This window comes from Myotis daubentonii, chromosome 16, assembly GCF_963259705.1.
Source record: "Myotis daubentonii chromosome 16, mMyoDau2.1, whole genome shotgun sequence".
Taxonomy (NCBI): Eukaryota; Metazoa; Chordata; class Mammalia; order Chiroptera; family Vespertilionidae; genus Myotis; species Myotis daubentonii.
This window is the reverse complement of record NC_081855.1, coordinates 52,348,638-52,371,592: the sequence shown is the minus strand read 5'-3', so window position 1 is coordinate 52,371,592 and position 22,955 is coordinate 52,348,638. Positions and strand designations below refer to the sequence as shown.

The window sequence follows — 22,955 nt, the reverse complement described above, 5'->3', positions numbered from 1 at the left end:
GCGTTTCTCCTCCGAGCTTTCTCCACGGTCCCGGGGACTGAGCCGGGGAGTTTACAGTATTTGAGAGGCAGTCTCTCAGTAAGGCGCAGCCCGGTTGCGTCGGGAGCCTGCTGCCTGTGCCGAAAGTCCTTAGGAATGGTCTTTTGCAACAAATGTTTTGGTGACTCAGCGCCCGCTGTTCCTCCGTAATAATCCATATAAATAGGTGAACATGCTCTGGTTCGCTGGGGCTGGCGAGGCTGGTCGGGATTCGGCTGCGCTTTTGCAAAGGGAATCAATGAGACCCAAAGCTAACTCCCGGCGAAGGCTAGTCTGGCTGCAGGCGGCGGCGTAGCCCCGCGCTCACTCACTAGCTCGCAGAGCTGCACTCGCGCCACGCCGACCTTGAACTCCGACAATTCCTTCTCCAGCCCCCCAGCCTCCCCTCCTCCAAGCCCCTACCCCGCCAGAGCGCCTCAGTGACAGGGCAACTGTTTTGATGGTCTGCTCTTCACCTCCCTGCCGAGTCAAAGAGTTGTCTGGAAAGAGCGTGCAAACTGGCTCTGAGCGATCATGGAGCTGTGCGAACGTGGCCGCCCCGGCCTCGAGGCTGAGGCCAGTCACTCGGTTTGTAAAAGGCTAAACAAATGGGTCCCGCAGCAGAGAAACAGGCCACTCTGGCGGTCGCGCTGCCTGCCTGCTTTCGCCCTCCTTCACAATCACCTGGAAAGCCGGGCGGGGGGCGCCTGTCGACCTCTCTTTATAGTCGCGTCCTTTTGTGACTCCCAGACAGTAGGGAGTTCGGTGGAGGGGTGGGGGGTGTCTGATGTATTTCCAGTGTGATTTGAGCACAATCTTTGTGTTTACACGCATGCTTAGAGTCTGTTTGGGTATCTTTTCTGGGGGAGAAGAAAAACTTTAGTCGCCGGATTACTTCTCTCCAGATTCATAACTAAACGCCCAATTGAGCAAAACTCTTAATTTTCAACTCTTCCTCCCCCCACCCCTACCCTTCTTGGCTCCGGCAAATATTTACCTCGATTTAAATGATGGTTCTGGTGACTTGGCCGACCGGAATCATACCAAAGACTTGTTTATTTCTAATTTGCAAATTGCGGGCACTCTGATTTTAAAGACTGTTTTTCCGTGAGGAACTTTCAAAAATCTTGTTTTCTTCCAAAGAACTGGACATTTCTTATAGGAAACGGAACTCTTCAGAAAGCAGTAAGTTGCAACCCTGTTAAGTAGTATTTTACTTTGTAATCGAATGTTACTCACAGTGGGTGTCTTGGTTATCTTAGAGTTTAACAGGAGGTTAAGCGATCTCCATACAAGAGTCTTGCATTCATGGCTTCCTAATATGCTGGGAAAGAAGAACAACTTTGTCCTTGTTTTGGGGAGAAAAAGTCCCGCGTAGGTAGTATGGACTGATTTCTGGGTCCTGGGGAGGGGACTCTCGTGAGTATGACTGTGATTCGTAGACAACTGACCCAGAAGGAGGCTCAGACACCAGAACTTGGGGCAGAAGTTTTAACCAAGGCGTCTGTATTTAGTTGCATTTTATTGTAATTCTCATGTTTACTGGCATAAAAGGCACTGAAGACGACCTCGACTTGAAGATAGTTTAGAACATTTCACTAAATAACTGGTCAAGAAAAATACGTACACATGTAAGTCTATTTTAATACACTTCTATAATAGGACATAAAATAGGCAGCACTTTAAATAGTGAGCTGTAGTACTGTATACATTTTCTGTTCGTTTGATACAAGCATTTTGTATTCTTGTATCTTTTTGGAAAACATGATAAGCAATCAGTTGACTTAAAAAACCGGGCTGCACTTTTCAGCTGCATCCAGAGGGGGCGCCAAAAGCCCAGAAACGGTCTCAACTCGCAGAAACTGCAGGGAAACTTGGATAGCGGCGGCGGAGGGTGTGTGTCCCACTCCATCAGGACGGCTCTGCCGCTGAGATTTATCTGCAGAAATTCCGACACGGTATGCCCTCCCGTGAGGATCCACCTCCGGGCAGCCCAGTTAGGGGAGCTGGGAGGTGCGTGTCTATAGAGGACCCGGCCGGTAAAAAGCGCACTCCCCGTGCCTGACGTTTCTATTCTGCAGAGAACGTGGAGACGGAGACCGCGGGAAGGGTCCCCCCACCCCCACCCGCCTCCCAGGTGCCAGGCCTTGCCCTCTGCTAGGCGTGCTAGGGCCAGGCCGAGTGGGACACGTGGACACCATCGATTAGCCAGTGAGGCAGCCCTGACTGTCTTCAGGGGCCTGGGTGCCAACTCCCCCACCCCCCTTCAGGGGCTCGGTGCGCTCCGGTGTGACTTTCCCTTGTCAGTCGCCTCTGACTTTTCTTCCCGGCCCCGGAAGACAGCGGGGGTGGGGACAGGAACCCTTTTCCCAGAGTTGAGGCTGCAGATGGGGAAACTGAGGCCCTTGGCCCAGTGTTAGCCGGAGCCTTCTGCCAAGAGCTAAACGCTGTTGGGACCCGCGGTCTGGTGGGGCCGAGGAAGGGAAAGGGCGCTGCTCAGGAAAGGGAAAAGCAAGCGGCTGCACTTCGCACGTAGCAAGGACGCGTTCGGCCCAGGGCCAGCGCCGCGAGGTCTGCCGCGGGGAGCGGAGACCTGGAGGTGCGAGCGGACCCCCGGGGGGACTCGGGAAGCCGAGGTCTGGGACCCTCCTCCCCCTTCTCTCTCTTCAGGCGTCTGGGGGGGCCGGCGCCAGGCTCAATTTCTCCAACCGGGCCGCCAATCTCCCTCCGAGTCTATGCGGGCGCTGAGGCCCGGAGTTGTTGGCACAGAGCGAGTTTCGCCGGCTCTGCGGGGCGGTGCTGACCCGGGGTGCCAGGGGGTGGGGTGGCGTCTCGGGATGGGGTGAGCGGTGTGGGGTCAGGATGGGGTTCCCCATACCTGAGGACTGAAGGCGCATAACCTCCCTTCCCCAAATTCCTTAGCAAAAGCGGGGGCCCTGCAGGGATGCGCGGCCGAGGAGAGTCTGGTTGGGGTGAGCAGCGGAGTCTCCCAAAGAGCTCAGCGTGGGCCACCTTTTCTGTAGAGGCGCCCGGAGACGGGGCACCCCTTCCCCCGTCAGGTCCCCAGGGCCTGGTTCCCTGCAGGGGAAAGACCCCAATCCCTGGTGGGCCCTCAGCCCCCCCCGCGCCCTGCGCGCCCAGGCGCTTCTCGGTCATTGGTACATTTCACGGGGCTCCGTGTCTCTTTGGAAGGAGCAGGTCAGGCGAGGCTCGGATGGGCGCCAGGCTGGACGGCTGCAGCCAAAAGGGAAAGGAAAGTTGCAGATGGCTCCGTCGGGGCGCAGTGAATACCTGTGACCCCCGGACACCCTGCCCTGGGTGTGCCTGTGTCATCACAGGCCGCGGACCCCCCGGAGACGCGCTCCGTGTGCGTTTCTCCCCACGCGGGCGCCTGTGTCCCCCCTCCCCCTCCCGCGCGCCCCTAGAACTGGAGACCAAGGAGCTTTTGGGTTTTCTTCCCATTTCTGTTTCCGGAGAGAAAGAGGGATGCGATGGACGGGAGGTGCGGGGAGGGAGGTGCGAAGCCTCCCTGTGCTCCTGAGGACCCGTCTCCGGGGCGGCAGTGGCTGTAACCCATGTGGGGGCCTGAGACGGGGTGGGGTTCGGACCAGCGCCTGAGCCCGAGTCGGAACTACCGGCTTCTCTGGACCGGCTGGCTCTCCGAGGGGAAAAGCACCTGGGAAGTTCCAGTCCCAAAGGGACTGCGTTCCCCTTTCTCTCACTTCTAAAAATCCTAACTTTCCCCCAACACATCTGTCTTTAGTCAAGGCACAAGGGAGCCCCCTAGAACGGCCTGCGGGCAAGTTCCTAGGCCAAGTCCCCCCCCCCCATGCCCCCTTCCTCAGTGCTCCTCTTTTAAAAATCTCTCCGACATCCTGGCTGAGGGTGCCCTCGCCTTGCGGACTTAAACATACAGATAGAGTCAGCGGGGACTCCAGGGCCAAGGGCCTCACTTCGCGCCCCCACGCCCCCCCCAACCTCCGCAGGGCGCGGGGTCACCTCTCCAGCGGGGGCGCGGGGTGGGGGGCGGGTAGGACCAGGAAATGCCGCCATCAAACCAGGGAAAGGGAGAAACGCTGTTAGTAGCCAATTTCGCAGGTAACCGAGGGAAAGACAAGTGTCTTGTGTCTTTCTCGGCAGGACCGGCAGGTACCTCTGGCAGGTACCTCTGGCGGAGAGAGTCTCCCTGGTGTCTGGAACCTATGGATTAGGGGCCAAACCCGGTGTCCTCCCAGCTGGGAGTTGAGTTCCCCTTGGGGGCGGCTGGGCCAGGCGCGGGGCAGAAGCGCTCAGCAGCCCGGTTGCCCGCCCTCTGGTCTCTGCTCAGGCCGCTGCGCTTTGGCCCCAGGGCCCCAGGAGGGCCAAGGTCCGGAGGTCAGCCCCCAACTTTGGATCCGCGAGAGTGACATAGTTAGGATGGGGGCTCAGGCCTGGGAGGGTTTCGGAGCTGTAAGGTCACAGAAACTGCAGGGGCTGGGCGGCCTCAGAGCCTAGGGGAACCGCACTGGGCCTTGGAGAAGTCGGGGTGGGGGTGGGGGGCAGGGCAGACAACCCAGGACCACTGTTTATTTCAAATTTAGCTCTGGTGCGCCTCCGAGCTGCCTGCCAGCCTGCCCCAGGGACTGCCGCTCGGGTCCCTCTCCAGCCCAGAGTGTTTGCAGAGAGAAGCAAAGGTGTGTCTGCTGTTCCCGCAGCCTCCAGGAGACACAGCTGGCATTTTGAGAAAGCAGCCCCCTCCCCGCCTTTTCTTTCCATCTGCCCACCTGTCATTCATTCATTCATTCATTCATTTATTTTGATGAGTGTGAATTTCGGTCTGGTATAGGAGGGAGGGACAGGCCTTTTTAATTTTTTTTGGTGTGTGTCCCCTCCTCCCTAGAAAATCTCGCTGTGTCCTTGTCACTATCTTCAGGACGAAGTGTGAGGAAGGACAGACTGTTCTGCTTCCCACGGAGTCCTGGGAGTGCACCGCCCCCCTCCCCCCATCCCCTCACCCCCCTTCCCAGGTTGGCTGAAACCGAGGGAAGCCCGAAGCCTGGACCAGGCAGGGACTGATGGCAAAACCGTGTCCCGTTGGGGTGCCTGGAAGCTCAGGGAACTCAGCTTTGGTTGGCAGAAGTCTTGTCAGTCTCAATCGCCTTAATGTCCATGTGTGACACGGAGACGAACAAGCAGTTCCTGGTATCATCTCGGGCCAGGGTCGTGTCAGATGCAAATATCAGGGCGTCTATTATTCTTCAAAACCAAGATGGAGTCCGAGAGAGCCCTCCATGTAGGAGCCTTCCCCTTAAACGCTCACCTTCTGGGAGCAATGGAGACACCTCTGAGGTGGAGGAGTTCCTCTCAGCAACCAGGAGGAAAGGTGGTGTCAGACCCAGGTTGACATCTCTGGCAGGAAAGGCAGGCAGGGTGGATGGTCTTGGCTCAGACCCACATGCTCAGCATCCACACTCCCCCTCCCCCTCCCCCTCCCCCCAGGACCTGGCTCCAGCATCTCCTTAAAAGAGCCACATCCAGTTTTCCTTTGAGCCACAGATGCATGAGGCATCCTGGACAGCAAACCAGGTGCTTGCAAAGGTGCGAGGCGTGGAAGATGGAGGCTGTGCAGGCAGCGGGGGTCTGGGGGGGGATCGGGGTGTAGATCTGAGGCTGAGCCCCAGGTAGGACACAAGGTGACAGAGTAGAGTTCTGGGTGCAATGCGGTGGAGACATCTTGTCCTCTCCATCCTCACTTGCTCCCTGTCATTCTTCCCCTTGCCGCCCTCTCCCATTAGCCCAACAGTCATCAAATATCGCTTGAGGCTTACTATGTGCCTGACGTCCACAGGGGACAAGCTCGGGGTCCCCGCTGTCATTGTCTCCCTGTCGATGTTAAAGCAGAATTCAGCCTCCGCCACCCACGCTCTGCCCCGCCCTCTGGGCTCCCTGTTCTGAGACCCTTTGCCTCTTCCATGGATTCCCCTTTTCTTGCTCTGAGGGAACGCGTGGGTCACAGAAAGCTGCCTCCCAGCTGGTGGCTCCATCAGAAGGGAAGGCCCTGCCTGGGGAGAAGTGGTCCAGGGACCCTTCTCAGGGTCAGAGTCCTTCCCATCCCCTGGCCCCCCGGGGTGCCCTCTCTGCTCTCCCTGGCCAGGCTGTGCTGCTCTTCGCCTGAGCCATCGCTCCCACCCAGCTCTCCCCCTTTCTTGGTCCGAGCCCAGAAATGCCTTGTAGTGTGTGGTACACTTCACTCCCTCTTTGGGGGACATCTGCCAACCAGCACAGTGGTGATGACAGTTTCCAGATGATTTTCCAGGAGCAAAGAAATCTTCTGGGGGAGGAGAGAGTGGCACTGGCCCAACGCTGAGTGGGCTGAACACTGTGGTTCCGGAAGAGGCCCGGGGAGGCAGGGTTTTGCGGGGCGCCAAGATTTCTTTTTCCCCCCTTTAGATTCTGCCCGAAGCAAAAGTCACTAATTGCTTTTTATTTTCCTGGCGCTTAGGAGGTTCTCCGGATTCGGACCCTCCTCCAGGAACTCAGGTCTGAGGAAAGCAGGGCTTCGGCGTGGCGTCGGTGGGCCCACCTTCCTGAGCCCAACTAGGCCTGAGACCGGCTTCAGCAGCTCCTGGGTTAGCCTCGTCAGCCAGGATGCTGACCTGTACAGGGGGAGGCAGAGGAGGGATAGAACGAGTACTCACCTACCCCCTCTTCAATCCCTGGGCTTCCCTTAGTCAAGCAGACCAGGAGTGTGAGTGAGGTTGCCTGTGAGAGTTCAGGATGGGTTCGATGGGTGAAAAGGGGGAGGGAGTATGCAGTACAAGTTGGAAGTTACAGAGGAGTCACAGAGATGAAAACAGTCAATACTATCGTGATAATTATGTATGGGCCAGGTGGGTACCTCAAGCAGCGGGGGGACCACTCTGTAAAGTACATCCACTTTGCGGTGCATCTGAAACTAACACAGAATAATACCGAATGCACACTGTAATCTAAATAAAAAAAAAAAAACCCCACACAAATGAATGGGTTCGAAGAAAACATGAAAACATTAGTATCTCTTTGATTCTGAAAAATCCTGGGGGCAGTGCTTCCTCAGGAGGGGAGACTTACGGATGCGCATTCGTAAGAGCAGCCCTGACTCCTCCGGTCTCTTCCCCGTCCTTCGCAAATGACCCATGGGCGGAGCTGGCCCCCGTCCTCCTGGATGTATGCATATACCGACTTGCTCTCCATCTTCAAGACTCTCCTTTCTCATGTGCGGGGGACACTTCCTCAGAGAGCTTTGTTTGCAGAGTCCTCTCCCTTTCCAGGAAGGGTGTCTTCCCCAGATCAAAGGAAAAAGATGTTTTCCTTGAAAGGATGTGAGACTCATTCAGACTATGGAGTAAATGACTATTAAGGCCGAGTGTACTCTCAGTCTCGGAGGCAGCCTGACTGCCATGGGGGCTAGAGATCCAATTCCAATGCTGACCCCCCTGTGAAGACTGGAAGTCTCCCCAGGAACAGACGTGTGCTTCCTTCTCTGTGTTCTTACGTGTTTGTGTGTGCCTCTCTGTGCTGTCACGGTTCTTTGCGCCTATATGTTCATCACTGAACTACGTATGATCTCCTTGAGGACAGGAACACAGTGTTACCCCTAATCTCTGTGCCACATAGACCTTGCTAAGTAAATGTTCATCGAGGGAATGAGTGACCAAAATGTAGCCAAAGCAAGGAATATCTAATGGTAGATTACAGCTACCAGCACAGAGTGGGACCCCGGGTGGTTAGATGGGATGTTGTTATGGCTGCCCTCCACGTGTGCCCTGGATATGGCTGCTTGTGCCGCCCTGGAACCCTCTTCTCAATCTCCTACCCTTTGACCTTTCTCTGTAAGAAAGGGCGTCGGAGCTGCGCCTTCAGAGCATATTTGAAGTGTTGGATAGAAAGCTTTCAGATTGCCATCTTTTATACACGTCTGGCCTGGATTTACAGGTTTTGAGAAAACAATCAAACCACAAACTGAAATCATTATTAACATATCAGAACCTCTAAAAACCCCGGGACCTCACTACCCAAATATACAACGACGATAAATATTTTTTTCTTCCCGTTTTTCTTGCTTGCTTTTCTAAGCACAAGGCGCAGGCCGTCCACGGAGGGGCCCGCTGAATGAATGGTGGTCCGGGGCGGTGGGACAGGGGGTGGGGTGGGGGTGGGGTGGGCGCAGAGGAGCCGGTTATGACCTGGCTCCTCTAAGGAAGGCGTTTTCTTTTCTCTGCAAACGGAGCTGCTGTTTGTTTGGAGAAGGAGAGCTGTGGGTACGGAATTAGGGGGTGTCATGTGGGCTGCACGTGTGGTGGGAGCTACCTGAAATCTGCCGGCTAATCACTCCCAGATGGAGTCCCTCCCCCAGGGACTGCGGTCCCAGGAGCCCGAGTTCCCCCCCAAGCTGCTTCTGGGGGCTGAGATTTAAAGGGAAAGAGAGCAAAACGTGTGTGCACGTGGGCACGGCTCCGTGATCTCTGGGGACTCTGAGGACTCTTGCAATGCCCCCTACACCTTTGTCAACCAGAAGCATTCGGAAAACAAAGTCAGCCACTGCCACCCCGTCCCGAGTCCCTAATTCCACACCCAGATCTATTTGGAAGTAGTGGAGGAGAAGGCGAGGCGGGGGAAATGAGTAATGGGGAGAAACACTGGCTTCAGGAACAATTGAATGGGCTCGAGGGTGGGGTGGGCCGAGTTCACTGCTACAGGTCTTTTTTTTTTAAAAAAATCTTTATTGTTGAAAGTATTACATAGGTCCTCCTTTACCCCCCATTAACCTCTTCAGCCCCCTCCCATCCCCCCACCCCATCGTCTGTGACCATGGGTTATGCATATATGCACACAAGTTCGTTGGCTGATCTCTTCCCACCCACCTTCTCCTGCCTTCCCTCCAAGGTTCACCAGCCTGTTCATGCTTCTAGGTCTCTTCGTCTATTTTTGATCAGGCGGGTCTTCGTTCGTGATGAACTGTCCAGGAGCCACAGCTTTCTGCTGCTCATGGGTGGGCCTTGCCGCTCAGAAGGGTGGGGCGACGCAGTGAGGGTCAAGGATGGGCATCGTCCTCCAGCCAATGGGCAGCCACCCATGGAAGGAAGGGGGGTGTCAGCTTGGGGAGGAGAAGCCTCTGGCTCGGCCTCCGTCTGTTTGGAGCCTGTATTCCCCCTGCCTGTCCCGGGCCCCGTGTCCACTGCCATCACACGCGTGGTCCCCATCCCTTTGCCCCCATAACCCGTGCGCGCCTGGACTCACTCATCGCGGTGCCACAAGGTTCCAACTGAACATGAGGGGCATCAGGCGAGGGGACTTTGGGGTACACACCCTAGCCTCTCTCCTTCTCCCGCACACACACATCACTCTAAACCACACGCATTCACCTGTTCTTGTGCTTTCCCACCCATTACTGCAAAAACAATCCTGTTGCAATTGAATATTGCTTGCTGCTGCTTCCTGCTTCTGCTTTCCCAGTGCCCATCGCATCTAGGTATCGACTCTGTTCTCTTTGCTTTTCATGTGCAGACACAGGAGCCCTGCCAGTAGCGTGGAGCTAGCTCAAGGCCACGCCGTTGATGGGAGAGGCAGACCCAGCCCGGAGCTGGGGTGCGCGCTTGCCTCCTCCGTGAGCCCGGGCACATGGCACTCCTCCCGCTGCTGTCCCCGGGAGCTCTGGCTCCAGCGAGCCCACTCCCCCACGTTCCCATTGTTCTCCCTGCGCTCTGGCTGGGCTCCGGCTCCTTTGTGGGTCACGGGGAGAAGCTGGGGCTCCGCGCTTTTGTGAAGCGTGTCTCTGATCTTATCGCCTCCCTTCTCTCCTAATCAGGACTTGGTTGCCTGGGTCTTGAGGAGCCGAGAACAGAGCGTGACTTGAACCAGGCACGGCCAACGTGTCTTCCCTGCATTTCATGCCCTCTGGTCTGCCCAGCGGGGTTCGGCGCTGGGTTTGCGGCCCTGGTGCCTTGGCTGACTTGGTTTCCCCAGGACACACTTCGCTCCAGTGTGTGTGGCGGCTTCTTTCTTCTCTGGGTTATGCGGCAACTTTTTTACATCTTGATTGAGGCACGTCCGGGTTTTCAAAATGACTGTGTTCTACCAACCAGACCTGGGGTGTCACCACCCCCGCAGCCTGGAGAAGTCCTTGGGGCCCTCCACTATCGCCCAGTCCCTCTTCTTTTCTGCTTCTTATTAGTAAGAAGAAATGTCTGCAGAGCCCTGCCTAGGCGCTCGGCAATTTGCAGAGGGCTCTTAGCCCCTCTGTGTATCACCCGTCTCTCCCCCAGAAAACCTCTGCGGCTGTTCTTATCCTTCCCCCCATTGAGCAGATGAGAAAACTGAGGTTTAGATCGGTTAATTCACTTGTCCACACTCTTGGTGTTAAGGGGCAAAGACCGACACTGACAACAGCAGCAGGGAAACAAGGAGACAATGGCTGCCAACTCTTGGATGCTTGATGCTTAGAAGACCGAAAGGACTATGCCATGACCATCCGTATTCGCCCGTGAGGGAAGCTATTTACCTGTGGCCTTACTTCTTTTTGGCCTTGCCTTATGTCCTTTGGACTCAGTGTTTTATGGGGTGATGTTAGCTCACATTTGGGAGGGACAGTCTCCATATAAGACTGTCAAGGGAGGATGCTGAGTTGGGAAGGAGAAGAGGGGGCTGTTGGGAGTCATCAGACCTAGTGGCTGTCTTGCATGTGGCATAGGCTGTGGCTGAAGGGCTGGCCTGGTGACCTCAGGGACTGTCTGCCTCTCCCATGGGGGGCTGGCTAGGGGCCCTTAGAGCCATCCCCCCTCTGCCCAGACCCCCGATGGGTCGCCTGACACTGAAGGGCCATGGAGGGGAAAGACACGCTCTCTTGGGGAGGAATCAAGATGAGAGCCCTCTGGTTGCCACCTGGTCCGAGTGGTGACAACTCGATGGTGTTCAGCACGCGGGGAGAGGGCTGGGATGCTGGTTGAAAGGAGGAGGAAGCTGACAGGGTGGGCACGGGGGTGGCTGACGAGGCCGATGTCCTGTCTACTGTTCTTGAGCCAGATTAGAACTCGGCTGGACTCAGTCTTGTTTGCCCATTAATTACCCTTGTATAATAGGTTGGGGAAAAATGAAAAAGGGGTGGGGGTGGGGTAAAGGCAATTGCTAGGGAGAGAAGAGTTCAAAAGAGAAAGGTCAGTTAGGTTAGTAGCGCGTTTTAGGGCCGCTCCCCAAGCCCGGATGCTCTCAGGGGAGCCGGGGAGCCCCATGGACGGAGAACAATGGTAGATTCACACGCCGGGTCTCCTGCCTCTGGGAACACGCAGTGCCTCCTAAGGCTGACACGGAGCCCTTTAAAAACGCCCCGCACATGCACCCCACAAGCATCTCACAAATGCTCCGAGAGGCCTGGCCTCCCCAGGTGACCGGCTCAAGGGCACCTTCATTCCTGAATCCGTCATGCCACGCCCTGCGCAGGCCCCTGTCACTCTGCCCTTTTGCAGAGAAACGCCACTTTGGGGACCCGACTGGGAAAAGGGAAAGCCACGCGTCCATGCCACATAATCAGAGGCTCGCCCGGGCCGTCCCGGGTCTGCCTGCCACTGGTCACAGCTGGTCTCTCACTCTGTGGCCACAGAGGTTTCCATGGCTGTCATGAAGTGCTTTGTGTATTGGAAACTGTGAATAAAAAGGTAAGGGGAGGGGGAGGAAGGCTGCCCATCAAGCTCACCCAAACCCTCAACCTCAGACTCTTGGAAGGAAGCAGCTGCCTGAAACAGTCCCAGACGGCAAACAGACGGTCTGCAGGGCGGGCAGGGCGGGCAGGGCCGGTCCCGGTCCCGGTCCCAGAGGCTCCGCTGGCTGCCACCCTGGAGGCCTTGGCTGCCCCGGCACAGGGAGGAGCATGCAGATCCTTTTTAAGTTTCTGAACGCAAGATGCTTCCTGCCTGCCGCCCCCTCACCTCACTCCCTCTGCAGAGGCTGGCCCTGGCGGGGCTCCTGGCTGACCCCCGGGGAGCCAACCCCAGCCTCCCTCTCACCAGCCCTCACCTCTCCTGCCAGTGCTTATCTGGGGGAGCAGGAGTCCTACCTTTCAGATCCCCCCGTTCCTGAAAGAAGGTATTGTTATTGTCTCAAAACTGCCCAGGTCAGGAACAAAGGCGGGCCGTGGGTCTTCTTGAGGCGGGATGCGATGGAATTGGCATTCCTCTGAAATGGCTGGTTATTACGGCCCATTTCTGCTAACAATTACCTGCCAACACCGAAAGGGATCGGACTCCTCTGGGCTCTTGTTCGGTTTTCCTCTTCTCTCTTCCTTTCTTTGTGGAGCCTTCAAAAAAAAAAAAATCGGTGCACATTGGAGTTGAGATTTAGACAGGTCTAGTGTATTTATCTCCACGACGCATGTGTAAATCTGACTGGACAAACAATTATTTTCTATGGGTGTGGGGTGTGTGTGTGTGTGTGTGTGTGTGTGTGTGTGTCCATTCTTGGAGAAAAGAAGATAATTTCTTTCCTTTTACAATCCAGTTGTCTCTTCTTGAAAACGAGATTGCAGGAAACAGAAAGAGAGTATGCTATGGTTTGTTTCCAAGTAGATTTAGTGTCTGTTTTATTTTTCTCTTACTATCTGATTTGAGCAAATGCCTTGCACATAACTGATGCTCAGCAAGCATTTGTTGAAAGGAATGGCACCTGCGTGGCTTGATCCGATACCCTGGAATGGCTTAGGTAGTGGTCGGCAAACTGTAGCTCGCGAACCACATGTGGCTCTTTGGCCCCTTGAGTGTGGCTCTTCCACAAAATACCGGCTTCTGCGCATGGGCCACGAAGTTTCAATCACACTGTACGTGCGTGCCCACAGGTGGTATTTTGTGGAAGAGCCACACTCAAGGGGCCAAAGAGCCGCATGTGGCTCGCGAGCCGCAGTTTGCCGACTAAGGGCTTAGGGGGTAGGGAAGGTGTCACAGTTGGTTCAGGAGACAGAAGAATTTTGAAACAAATGCGATGAATAAGCAGATGGTCCGGGCGTTCGGTTAAAATGAAAAGCCAATTTTTGTCTCTTTATATCTTTCGGGTAATCATTCTAACTCCGGAGTTCCTTAGCCCGAGAACTCGACCCCTATGTTCCTGGAAACAGTCCTGTGACCTTCTGTACAACACTTCTCAACAGGCCCCCTTTCTCACGTTAAAAATGAGAAGTCGTCTTGTCTGAATGTCCACAGCCGCGGAAGGTGCGCTGACTTGGGCTCCCTAGGGATGCTGACAGGCGCTGAATGGAAGAAGCCAGCCCAACCCGAACAGCTGGCGGGATCAGCACTGTTGTCCTGAGATCTGTGGCTGATAGAGACGCTGGGGATGGCCTGGTGAGGGCCCCACAGGCCGCCGCCTGGTGAGAGGGAAGATACCCCGGGAACATCCCCGGTGGGCTGACCTGTCTCAGGAGCCCAGCAGACAGCTGAACCGAAAACTCCCTGACCACCAGATTTGGTTGTTTGGGGGTGCACGGAAACGCCCTGGAGACCTCAGACATGCGCCAGCCCCTTGAGAAGCAGTAGGTGTCAGAATGTGAGCCTCGCACCCTAAGAGCGCGATTCCTTCGGGTGAGGATGGATTTGACAGCAGATACATAGGCCTTTGTTTGTTTGTTTCAACCAACGCTGAGGTGTCACCTTCCCCTTTCACCCCGGGTCCCTCATACAGGCCCCACACACGGATTTTCATTTTCAACACGTAGCGCCCGACGGAGGGATCTGAGATCACGACTCAGAAAACGGGAAAGGTCAGTCTGACTAACACCTCGCCTGGCGTCCTGGGATCAGCATCCAAGAGCAACAGATCCGAGATGGGCTGCAGGCTCCCGGGAGACAGGCGATTCCCACGTGTGAGAAGGCCCGGGGGCAAGGCTCCCTGACGTCACCCAAGTTCAGGACCCAGGGCTTTACCTGACACGGGGGTGGGGGCTGGAATTCTCCCGGAAGAACACCAGAGCCAGGCTGGTGGGTTCAGAGGGAACGCAGCGGGGAGGGAGAGGAGCCCTTTTCTGCTAATCAAAGGAGAAACCAAATAAAACGGAGGGAGTCCAAGAAAAATACAACGCTATTGTTCTGGGGCAGAAGATGCTGGCTGGGAGGCTTCGTTGAGCAATGCCAGTCACACCCTTTCTCTGTGGGACTGCAGGAATGTTGGCTGTTTCCCTGGAGGCCAGGTGGGAGGTGGGCAGACAGGTCTATGGAGATGAGGAGTTCTTGGAGTTGGAACTCTCCGAACATCCCCATGGCCTTGCAGCTGGGAGGCGGACACGGAGCAGCAGGAATGTGGGTTGAATCAGGGCCAGGAAGCAGCAATCACGGTAAGGGACTGGGGAGATGGGTCAGGGGGAGAGAAAGGTGCAAGAAAACTCGGAAACGGGGCGGGGGTTGGGGGGAAATGTGTTCCTTTTGTCCTCATCCCAACAGGGGCTTCTGTGTCCTCAAGGGCCCCCTTGGCTCCTGTTCACTAAGCCGGAGGGCGGAGACTGGGGGGGAGGTGGCGCATCTGGGGCTGGGGTGCGACGGGAAGCAGGAAGTGCCAGTCATTTCACAAGAAGGCTCGACAGTGGGGAGGGAGCCAGGAAAGCTGGCAGACCCCCAAGGTGGAGTGGGGGAGTCTGGCCTGGTGTGCAGAACCCCCGGCTTCCCAGAGTCCTGTGGGTGTGCCACAGGCCAGGGCTGCTGCCCCACCCCCCCAACACAGCCTTCTTTTCCACCCATGACTGCATCTCTACAGTGACATGTCAGCAGTGGCTCAATGTCCACGGTCCAAGGAAGGATGAATGTGACTGATGTCTTGGTGTTAGCTTTTCCCAAGAGCGAGCTCTTAAAAATAACTCTCCCGGGTGCATGTGGCTGAGAGACCCCGCCACCTTATTTCCCTGTCTTTGTCCCTCGCTCCTTCTCCTTCGATTTCAGCAAGAACCCCATTTGTGCGGGCACCGATCTGGGACTGCCTGGAACCCCACACGTGGGAGAGAGGGATGCTGTTGGGTCGGCCACGGTCCGTTTCCTTCTGAACATGCCCATCCTTTATTTTTTTTTTGGATATGTGTCTCTTACCTAAACTCTAGCTCCAATTCCCCACACTCAGACTTCTCTCCCTCCACTATGAACGGCAAAGACTCAGTTGGAAAACCTTGGATGCAGAATGGCTCGGAGTCACCACAGTGTCCGTCTTGGTGTCGCGGAAACTGCGTCCCTCTGAGAAAGACCGTGTCATGAGGGTGCTTTCAATGTTTTCCAAAGAGCTCATCCTGTGGTTGGATTTGTTGGTTCTGGGGTCTCTGGACTCAGAACCTCTGGGTTCTCTCACCCCCCGCCCCCAATCAACTTGCTCTGTGACCTCAGAAAAGCTACACCCCATCTCTGGGCTGCAATGTCATCTCCTACTCAAAGGAGGCTCTTCATCAAAATTCAGCATGTACTCATTCTTTCTTTTCTCTCTCCCAAGGTTGGGGGGCTTCCCTTAGAGACCCCCCCAACATGCTCTCTTATGGAGGAGTCTGCTAGGAGTGAGTCCAACGGAGCTTAGAGTGAGGGAAGGGTTGGAAGTGGCCAAGTACTTTTTGGGCTGAAAGGTGACAGCCCCTTTGCCTTTAAGGAATCCCATGCCTTACCCTAGCCACAGGGAAGCGCTCCTCATCTGTGGGGCACCCACCCTGGCACTTTCGGGGTGTAGGGTTTGTATGGCAGCCACTACGGAAAATCTGTCTGAGCTGGAGGCGAGGGATGAGCCAGCCTGGAATGCTCCCACAGTCACAGCCGTGTTTACAGGAGAGCATATGGATGGAGTTTAGCTTTGATACATTCCCATCGCTTTTTACAGAATGATTTTCCAGCCAATAAAAGACATACCTTAACCACTGCTGGCGTCCGAGTTCTGTCTGTCTATCTGTCTGCTATGGCGCAGGGGTTCCCAGATGACACTCTGACCTCTCCCAGCTCTTTATCACAACCATCCCCACCAGGACTCAGAATTTAAAACCTGAGCACTCAAAGCCGTGGTCTTTGCCAGCTATACAGAAACAGCTCTTCGAGGGGCCCTCGGTTTGGGGGTGTCATCCTTAGTGCTAGGGCCCTAAGTTGTGGCCTCAGCTGTAAATTAGTGATGGGTAGGAACCAGGGCAATGAGGAGGACATATTGTTGCCTATGTTCTCCGCTACAATGGGGTGCTCATGGGTGCCCTCTCTAAAAATACTATTGCTGCAGCTACTGCTGATAATAATAATCCTATCTAATAATAGACAAACATGGTAATTGACCGTACCTTCGCTACACCTCCCATTGGCTAATCAGTGTGATATGCAAATTAACCACCAACAAAGATGGCAGTTAATTTGCATACGTAGGCTCCAAGCAGTGGAGGAAAGACTGAAGGCGAGCTGGAGCAGTGAAGACGGAAGATGGCTATAGCCGGAACAGCGAAGACGGAAGACTGAAGGCGGCTCCAGCTGGAGCGACGGCCTGGGTCCCGGGTGCCAGAGGAAAACCTGTGCCAGCAGCCAGGAGAAAGGAAGGCCTATTGCACAAATCTCTTTGTGCAACAGGCCTCTAGTAAAAATAATAATAATATTCCTTGAGTCACACATTGAAAAGCCACTGTTCACCACTGCTTACTCCACCAGGTACCACCAGGCAGCAGGCCTGGATTTCCCAGCCTGCTTTTCTCCAACAGATGACAACACGAGGGCCCCTCGCCTGCGGTTGAGCTGGTGGGAGGGTTCCTGGCCTTTGATAAGTGCTCAGCACAGGTTCCTCGGGTCAGCTCTGTGCCCATCAGAGATCGGAAGGCAACAGGGGCTCAGGGCAATGAAATACCACGTCCAGGTCCCCACAGCTGGTAAGTGGGAGGGTTGGCATCAAGACCCAGGCCTGTGTGTAGCCCTCATCTGGGCTCTGCCCACTCCTGAAAGGGGATGGTGAGAAGCCCTAGAAGCCACCGGAACAACCACTGTCCGTGCCGCCAGTTCCCCGGGACAGGTGTTCTGAAACGTGGGACTTGGAGGAGTAGATAAGAGTCTAAGAGCCACAGGAAAGGGTCATCACTTAAACATATGCCTCACGGGCTGTTACCGTGTGACCCTTGCAGATGTTCTGGATATTTGAAATGTCCTTAATAAAATTATGGGAAACATACAGCATAATGGAAGCAAGAGGAGCCTTCGCAGAAGGCACGGGGGCCTTTGCCCAGTGACCCCAAACGTAACTGCAGCATTTTCTAGAGGCAGGAGGGAGCCGTTGGGGCTGGACGCTCTGAACCCCATTTCCGGGGGGTTGGCCCTGGGAGTCGATTGGCTGGATCCAGAGAGCATCCACCCCGGGATGGAAGGATGGGTTCCAAGAAACAAAAAGCCCCCTTTTTTCTAAATGTCGCTGATCACCACGTTACATACTGCAGAGGTATGTGTCTGCTGCGAGGTTGGCGGGAGCCTGAACGTGACATGGTGATGATACCTTGAGTCTTGCGTGCAACTTTGTTTATACTCTGGGCTCTCCCTCCAAGACCAGGGCAGGGAGCCACTGCTGAGCCTCCGCTGGAGCCTGGGAGCGTCAGCACGTCATGGACACGCGTGTTGATGTTGCTGTCTAACTATGTGAGCCATGGCGAGTTTGGTTAAAGCAGTGATTCTCAACCTTCTGGCCCTTTAAATACAGTTCCTCATGTTGTGACCCCAACCATAAAATTATTTTCGTTGCTACCTCATAACTGTCATGTTGCTACTGTTATGAATCATCATGTAAATATCTGGTATGCAGGATGGTCTTAGGCGACCCCTGTGAAAGGGTCGTTCGACCGCCAAAGGGGTTGTGACCCACAGGTTGAGAACCGCTGGGTTGAAGCAAAGCGCTGTCAGAGGGAGGAAGCCCCTTTTCACATAGAGGCAGCTAGATCTCCACGTGCATCTTCCTTGTCAGGGGGTGTCCTGGCCCCTGGAGGAGGGGTCACTACGGCCACAGGGACACGGGAGCCCTGCCTTGATGTTTAACTAAAGTGCCTGAACATTGTGTTTTTATGTGGATGTCCCTTTTTGTTGTTGTTAATCCTCACCTGAGGGTATTTTCCCATTGATTTTTAGGGAGAGTGGAAGAGAGAGGGAGAGACAGAGAGAAACATCGATGTCAGAGAAACACATCAACTGGTTGCCTCCTGCACAAGCCCTGACCCAGGGCCCGGCCCGGGGAGGAGCCTGTCACCAAGGTACATGCCCTTGACCAGAATCGAACCTGGGACCCTTGGATCCGCAGGCCAACGCCCTATCCACTGAGCCAAGCCGGCGAGGGCTGGATGCCCATTTTAACAGTTAGCCACGCTTTATGTCAAAGGGGCTGTCGACTTTTGGGAGCTGACACCCCCTCCTGGAAGGTAGAGCAAGAAAGACACCTTGCAGTGTATCACCTCCGTGCCATCAGGGCTGAGTGGGAGAAGAGACCAGCCCTTCTCAGGAAGCCGCTGCCGTCGCAGCCAAGAGGGTGCTCAGGCCTCAGGTTGAGGCAGGTTCTCACCGAGCAGCCTAATGTTTGCAAAACAAGCGCCACCGGGATGAAGAGGCTCCATCGGCTGAGCCAGCCCGGGGTTGCGACAGTCTTGGAAGATGCGAGCTGGTGGGAGAGCCCAGGGAGGGGAGGCCGGGGGGCAGGCCTGTCCGGGAAATGCCGGCCCCCTCTGTTCAGGGCCTGGGATGCAGGGCGCTGAGCGAGGAAGGGCTAACTGGCCGGGCTAATTGTCCAGTGTTTATATTTGAAAAGGGATACTACACTTCCAGGATAATTCCCTCCAGCCTCCTCTGGGGCTAAGATTTCCAGCGGGTCTAGAATCCCGAGGAGAAATCAGGGGCTGATTACCTGGCCGGCCAGGCTGCAATCACACCTTTCAATACTAATTATCTGCTCCTTGAGTTCAATGACATCGAGCGTCCCGGCGCTGGCTGGGGCGGACCTGGCTCAGTGGTTTGCATCACTGGCTTGAGACAATGATTCGAATGGACAAAGTACCCGCACTGGGCCTTGATAAGCAGGAAATGAACGCTTGTTTGCAAATAAGATTGGGAAATGCGATCAGTTTCTTGTTCGGCATTTGTCTTTGGGTTACCGGCCTGATAATACTAACGCAGAAATAATATGTTAGAAGTCACCAGTGAGGGAGCCTTTTTGTAATGATCTCTGCACTCTCCAACTTTCTGAAGCAACGGCAGGGGCAAATGAGATGTGTTTGCGTGCGTGTGTGCGTATGCGTGTGTGTTTGTGCGTGTGTGTGTGTTTCTCTGCAAGTATTCTAGCTTGAATGCTTCTTTGCGGAGATTTGGGGAGATGGGTAATGATTTGATAGGATGCTTTTTCAGGGTTGAGATTTGGTCATAAGCATGGCTTTTCCCTTCACTGAAGAGAAGTTTTACTTCTACTTAGATGGGGTTCACTAGTTTCATAACCAGCTTTGTTGCATACTCATGCCCGGGGCGGACTGCTTGGGGGCTGGGATGCATGCCCAGTGTCGGGGCTCTTGGAGGAGGAGCACCTGGGGGGGAGGGGGGCGGGTGTGTGTGTGGAGGAGAGGCAGATCCAGGCCAGCGATCTGCCGAGCTGCCTGCACTGGGGTCCATCTGAATGTATCATTTCTAGCGAAGGAGTGCCTGGGACAAGGAGTTCTCGGTCTGTAATCTTTTGGGGAATGTTGCTTTCATATCCTGACTCCTTGATCATAAACTAGAGAAGGCTGCTCTCATGAGTTGAATTGTGTCCCCACCAAAAAAGATGGCGAAGTCCTAACCCCCAGGACCTCAGAACGTGACCTTATTTGGGAATAAGATCATTACGGATATACTTAGTTAATGAGGTCACGCTGGAGTAGCGGGTTGGGACCCATCCAATAGGTTTGGTATCTTTCTGAAAAGGGGAAATGTGGACACAGACACATACAGAAGGAAGACGCAGGGGGGACACCATGAGAGGGTGGGATTGGATTGGAGCATCTACAAGACCAGGAACACCCGAGGCCACCAGGAGAATGACATGCCCAGGTCTGCAGAAGGATCATGACCCTGCCGATACCCTGATTTCACACTTCTGGCCTCTGGGACGGTGAGACAATCCACTTCTGTTGTTTTAACCCACCCGGTGTGCGGCATGGTGTGATGGCAGCCCCGTGAAGCTAACACACGTCACTTCCACAGAGCCAAACAGTTTTGACGGGAAGAGCAGTGTCAGCCCACCCACGCCAGGGAACATGCGCGGCCTTCGCTTTTCCAGCCCAGGCAGCGGGAGGCTCTCCTGGGCCCGTTCCTCTCCTGGAGGTGTTTTAGTTTCAGGGGACGAAACCAACCACAAGCACGCCCCGGGCCACATTACCAACAGGCCAGGATGTAACCGAGACAGCCGTTTGGGATGGTGGACTTCCCCTCTGAATTCCTGCTTCATGCTCTTTGCTTCCCTGCCTTCACCCTCGAAGGGCAGCCAAGAGAAAAACACTAAGAACAGGAATTGACTTGAGAGCCAAACATGGTGAAAACCACATGCAGGTTTGCCCTGGCTGGTGTGGCTCAGTTGGTTGGGCGTTGTCCCATGCACCAAAAGGTTGCTGGTTCTGTTCCCAGTCAGGCACAGACCTAGATTGCTGGTTGGATCCCCAGGAGGGGGTGTGCAGGAGGCAGCCGATGGATGTTCTACTCTCACATTGACATTTCTCTCTCTTTCCCTCTTCCTGCTCTCTCTCTCTCTTTAAAAAATCAATTTAAAAAAATCTAAAAATAGCAACAAACAAACACCAAAACAAACACTTGCAGTTTCAATGCATTTTCTTGCCTACTTGGTCAATCTTGGGGCCCTTTGTGATAGAGTGTTACCTTTAACGCTCCTCCCATGCACCTTTCCTGCCTATAAGGGGAACCCAGAAGGGAGTGGAGACCTCCAGTATATGAACTTCACCGTTCTCTCTCTGTTACTGTCCTGAGAATCACCAGGTCCACAGGGTCCTTACGAGTTTCTCTGTCCACTTGGCTCCTACTCTCCAATGGAACACACAACAGGGAGGCGTGTTCTCTCGCCCTGGCCCTCGCCTTTTGCCAGGATAGTACTTAACACCATTGAACCCGAGAGCCATAGGGCCTTCAGAGATCAATATTAAAGCCTTCCGGTTTTGGCTTGAGAATGCTGAGGTTCAAACTTGCCCAAGACACTCTTGCCCGAAAGCACACTCCAAACCCGGGTATTCTAAACCTCGTTCTCAGTGTCCTGCCACAGCCCATCTCTTCCTTTCTTTGGAAGCTCCCAGGCTTGGCCCAGGATTGGACAACTCCTCATCGAACCACCGAGGGTGGCCCTCGCTCCCTCCGTGCAGCCTGCCCTCCCTCCCTGGGCCCCTCCCATCAGGAGGGAAAGAAGAAGGATTTGCTGGAAACCTGCTCCTGGCCGTGCAGCATGCCGAGAGCTTTAAGAGTTTGCACAGATGAGAGGACTGTGGCTCGGGGAGGTACAAGTCCTGGCCAAGATCATCCAGCTGTGTAAAGCAGGGCTGGAGCCCGCACTTCTCTGGGAGGCCCGTTCTCCAGCGAGAGGAAGGGTCCATGCCCCAGGGCCCTGTACGGGCGTGCTGTCATCGGTGACGTGAGGGTGAAAACGCTACCCCCGCGCTACATGTCACTCTCTGCTGCTCTTCCCGCTCTGCTGTGTCTTGTTTCCATGTCAACAAGAGCCTTTTGGTCCAGCGGGAGCCAGGCCTGCTATCTGTAAACGAGGTGATTTATTTTTCCTGCTCTGAGCCTTCCCGACATAAATAGCACAGCCACGGTGGGGGCACACACAGCCTCCCTCCCCGCCACACACACACACGTTCCTAGGTCCAGCAGCAGAGGCAGAGCAACGCAGCAAATATTTGGTGGCCCGGCGATGACCAGGGGGAGAGGGTGGGGAGTGAGCTCCTCTATTCGAATTGGTTTCTTGCCTCGACAGGGATGACTCAGGCGCGGCCACGCCAGTCAACAGCCAAATAGGAAGGATGTTCTATGAGGAGCACAGAACACGGGCCACCCCTCCGCCCCCCCCCCCCCCTCCATCCCCAAGCCTCTCCTGTCACGTCTCTCCACTCCTGTTGCTACGGCCACCGCCACATCCTGCTCACTCGTTTTGGTGCTGTGGCCAAGGTTTTGCCCCACCTCCCCCTAAGATGGCCCGGATGATGTACTGGAAAGACTGGGTGCCTGCCTGGGCTCCTGACCACCCGACCCTCCACTGTTACAGGAACCACCTGGGGGAAACCCTACTGGACCTCCTCCCCTGCACCCGCAAGGAAAGCTCTCCCAAATGGCACACAAACATGGCGAAGTGGGAACGTCCGCACCCCATGCCCACTGCAGCGCTATTCACAGCAGCCAAGATGGGCACCACCTGAGTGCCTGTCACCAGGTGAGTGGACCAAGATGATGCATACAGGGCGGGGCCAAGGTAGGTTTACAGCTGAGTGTGCACAACACAGAGTTTATTTGTATTAGTATTTATTAATTATTGCATTGTTTTTCATGCAAGCTGTAAGCCTACTTTCGCCTCCTCCCCTGGGATATCGCGTGCGCGTACGTACGTGTACACACACACACACACACACACACACACACACACACACACCCGGGATATTATTCAGCCATCAGAAAGAACAAAATCTTGCCATTTGTGACAACCTGGATGGGCCTTGAGGAATTAGCTGAGCTAAGTCAGACGGAGACAGACAAATGCTGCACATGATCACGGTATGCGGAATCTTAAAGAGCACAACTTGTCAGAACGGAGAGGAAAATGGTGGTTCCGGGGCTGGAGGTGGGAATAAGAGAGAGGCTGCCTAAGGATACAGACTGGCAGCGGGTAGACGAAGCAGCCCTGGAGACCAGTGCAGGGCACAGCGAACAATATTGTATGATGATCACAAACGTGCTAACAGACTA

At 55.0% G+C, this 22,955-nt stretch overlaps 1 long non-coding RNA gene across 2 annotated transcripts; it reads left to right on the top strand.

Annotated features, from left to right (window-relative positions):
* Positions 1-12,893: 12,893 nt before the first annotated feature.
* LOC132219036 (uncharacterized) lies at positions 12,894-15,317 on the top strand. Of its 2 annotated transcripts, none has more exons than XR_009449356.1 (3): positions 12,894-13,598; positions 13,699-14,347; positions 15,101-15,317. It is a non-coding gene; the product is annotated as an uncharacterized LOC132219036 (long non-coding RNA). The 2 variants fall into 2 exon arrangements; XR_009449355.1 differs by having other exon boundaries at positions 12,897-13,879; positions 14,176-14,347.
* The last annotated feature ends 7,638 nt before the right edge of the window (positions 15,318-22,955 follow it).